Source organism: Talpa europaea (genome assembly GCF_964194135.1).
Source record: "Talpa europaea genome assembly, chromosome: 1".
Lineage (NCBI taxonomy): Eukaryota > Metazoa > Chordata > Mammalia > Eulipotyphla > Talpidae > Talpa > Talpa europaea.
Window position 1 is genome coordinate 62,200,697 of NC_140073.1, and position 4,098 is coordinate 62,204,794.

Sequence of the window (4,098 nt, forward strand, 5' to 3'; positions counted from 1 at the left end):
AGATCTTTCCTAGTGTCCTTCAGGAACTGTATTAAGCTCGTGTGTCGGGGCAACAGAGTGGGAGTGGCATGGAGAGCCTCAATGGCATGGGGATGCTGTGTCTCTGCTTTGTGCCCCACCGTCGTGGGGATCCCACACCCTAAATTTCATGTCCCATGTCCCAGTTCCCAGAGCCCTCAGGTCCAGGACGCCCCAGTTCAGTGTCCACAGAAATGGCGCCTTTTGCACCCCGCTCCCATGTCCGGGCGCCTGGTTTCTGATTACTCAGTGAGGGACATTCACCTCAATGAGGGCCCCCGCATGTCTCCTCGCAAGCCTAGGTCACAGGTGAGGGGACCTGGGAAGCCCCGATCCGCGTTTGCTTTTCAAGTGAGCTGCTTTTCCCGCACAAGCTTACCAACTGGCCTTGGGTTATTTGTAGGTCTCTTGGGAGTCTTTATTTTTCTCCAATGGTGCCCGGAGCCATTCGCTCACCTCCATGGCGAATCCTGCAGGGTTCTCCACAGTTCCAGTTCACAGGGCGCGGTGGCGGAAATATTTCCTTTCCACTCACAGTCCCGCTTGATGTGTTGTTTGTTCTTGTTGGTTGTTTTAGTTTTTTTTTTTCCTCCTTTCTGTTGGTCAGAGAGTGCCGACTTTGTGGGTGGGGGAGGGTAGCAGGGTCCTGAGCTTTCCTCCCTTCTAGTCCTCTTTCACAGCAACTTTCTTTTTCCGGCAGTTTGCCAGAGTTGCCTGTTTATCTTCCCTGTCCCAGTTCTCTCAGGGACCTGCTGCTTTTCCTCCCTATTAGCTTTTTTTTTTATGGGAGGTCTTACTGGCAGCGTTTCCTCGCCGCCATGTTGATGACGTATCTGCTCTTCATTAATTTTTGATACTTGTCTTGTGACCCCCATGTGTGGTCAATCCTGGAGAATGTTCCATATGCACTTTAAAAAGTGTATTCTGCATCTGAGGGGGGGTAGTGCATTGCCCTACAGATTTATATTAGACCTATGTGGTCTACTTATGTTTTAGACTGTTGTGTTCCTATTCATCTTGTGTCATTGATCTGTTCATTGGTGAGAGTGAGGTACTTTGGTCCCCTACCACAGATGTGTTTCTGTCAATTTTGTTGATAGTAGTTGCCTAATATATTTTGGTATGCTTTGTTTGATGAGTACATATTGATGGTGTATTTTTTCCTTAATCATTACATAGTGTTTATTCCTGTCTCGTTAACCTTTTTTAGCTGGAAGTCTATTTTGTCTGATATAGGTGTCTGGGCCTGCCTTCCTTTGGGTCCTATTCCCTTATAGGTTTGCTTTCCAACCTTAACTTTTAGTGTATGTATCTTTATCTTTGGAGCTCAGGTGTCTCCTGGGGACAGAAGAAGTTGGATTCTGTTTCCTAATCCAACCAGATATACAGTATCTTTTAATTGCTGAGTTCAGTCCACTTACATTTAGAATGATTATTGGTATGTGAAAGTCTATTGTTGCCATTTTGACCTTAATTTTATGGTTATATTTATTTATGCATGTGCTTCTCTTCAGTTTAGAGATGAGACTCTTTTCAATATTTCTTGGGGTAGAGGGAGGATTCTAGATTTTGCAAACACCTTCAGTTTCTGTTTGAGAACAGCAATTTATTTCTCCCACATATCTAAGGAGAGCCTTACAGGTTTTGGCTGGCAGTTTGGTTTCTGTGGTTTTGTTTTTTTTTAACCTTTTCTCATGGAGTTGGATAATTCTGTCATTTTTTTTTTTTTTTTTGACTGCATCTCTCTTTTTCTTCTTCTATCTTGAGTCATTGTGCATTAGCGTCTTCAAGTTCACTGATTATTCTTCCATTTGGTCTATTCTATTTCCATAGATTTTCTCCGAACTTTCATCTTCTCTATTGATTTTATGTCCTGTTTCTTATTTAAGGCTTCAACTTTGCTCTTCTGTTCATTTTATTTCTCAGGACATTCACTTTTCAGAATTTTCTATCTTTCATACACTGTTTTCTTCCATTTATTTGAATTTCTTTATTATGGTAATTTTGAACTATGTATCTGAAGGGATGACAAGTCTTCCATGCCTTTGTGATTGGGTTTTGGAGATTTCTTCCCTTTCTGTAGTGTAGTGTCCCCCTGAGGAATCATGTGGCCATTTGGGGTTTTTCTGTCTCCCCATTCTTTGTTTTCAGGGCCACACCGCTGTGGGTGCAGCTTCAATTGGGGCTTGCTCTGCCCTCCACACTGGTTCAGGGCTCTTACCCAGTAGGTCTGTGGGACAATGGTGCCCTAAATCTTTTACCAATGATGTCTAAAGGGTTAGGCAAGTTTTCCTTCTATAGGGAGGAAGAAGCAAGTGGAAAGAGGGTATCAAGACATGGGACAAAAGGAAGTGACATGGTCAGTGTGGCTATTAGAAAATATTTCTACCCTGAGTCCAGCCTGTTCTCAAGAGGAGTTATGAAATAAGAGAGTAGATCAAAGTTCAGGATTTGGTTAACAATTACTTTGTTCTAACTTATCAGTGAGGAAAAGCAATCCTGCTAATCCTTTCAGGGAAAAATGTGAATTTGGAATGTTTGTGTCTGGCCTTATCAGAGGTAAACAAAGGGCTGTGAGTCTTAGCTCAGCCGTGTGTATAAGGGGGATCACTGCAGTAAGCTGTTTTCCTGAACACAGCAAATAGGGAATTTCTTAAATAGTCCAAGTTTTCCAGGATCACCAGGGTTGGGTAACATTCAACACTGTTCAACAGGTTAGGGAACAAGAAAACAGTGAGCACCAGAGACAGAAATGTGAAAACACAAATAACCTTTGGTATTGTTTGAGAATCTTAAGCGTAAAGTACATGAGATATGAATATGGAAATAATGGTCATAACCAATTTTGAGATATCTGGGTGCTAGCCCATTAGGGTAAGTGTTAGGCAGGTCTGCAGACTTTAGGACATGTGTGTCTAAGCACAGGCCTCGGGTTTGTGTGCTCAGGTACATCTGCAGGGTTTATAGGGACAATGCAGTGAGCTGCCTATCTGTACCAATCACTGTTCAGAAGGTTAGGGAAGGTGGCTCTTGCTTCCAAGCACCCCTAACAAAGGGGACAGTCTTCTCCCCAGGACTTGTTTGTGGTTGTCGCATGGATCAGCCACATAGGTGCAATGATGTTATAATATGGAATACTGATGCTGAGCTGCTGGGGTTGGGGGGGTAGGTGGGAGTCCAAATTTAGAGACTTGAGTTAGCACAGGCTTTTAACACTCCCCAAGTGTGAACACTGCTGCCTTTTAAAATAAAGCCACCTACCCAGAGAGCAAGGTCTTATTCATGACCTCTGCCTGTGTATGCCTTTCTTATATGGAGAAATCCTACCTGCTTAACACTCTTCCTTTCATACCAGCAAGAGAAAAAAAGAAGCCCAAGGGCATTTTTAGAATAAAAGAACTAGTTACAAATGACCCAAGACCTCTATGCTGCTCGTAGAAGGGGAATCTCGTCTATTAGCAATATCTAAAATGTACTTTCAAAGATAAATAAGGGACCATGTTCTCTTAGAGCAGATGAACTATCAAGCAGCTGCATGTACCATGGCTTCCTACGCAGGTGACAGCCTATAGGTGACCTAGAAGACGTCCATGCTGTGGGTGCTGCAATGGAATCCACCTGCACTAAACAGTGACTACGCAGCTCTACAAACTGCACAGGCTCTTCCCCAGAGCTGGGCCTCCCTCCCTAAGCTCCCAGCCATTACCACAACACTGGATTACCACTGGGCACATTTCCTCTAACCTGAGTGTGTGGCCCCATCTTACACTTTTGTGCCTGCTACAAAGTGGGGCCTTGATGAAGGTTTGTCATCTACACCTAACTCATGCCTATGACAAGACCTAAGATCTAAAATGCAGAGCGGTTCAGTGTTCATTTCTATTTATTCAGGAGAACATATACAAATACTACAAATTTTTATATACAGAAATAACCCCTTCTTCAACAAGTGTGAAAAGACCAAAAAAAATAGTCCCTTCCCCCCTCACCTTTTTTAAATCTAGATGACCCATGAAGACAAGACTCAAACTCTGGATGTACTTTCTTCACTACAGACACCAGATACTGAATCTAGACCTG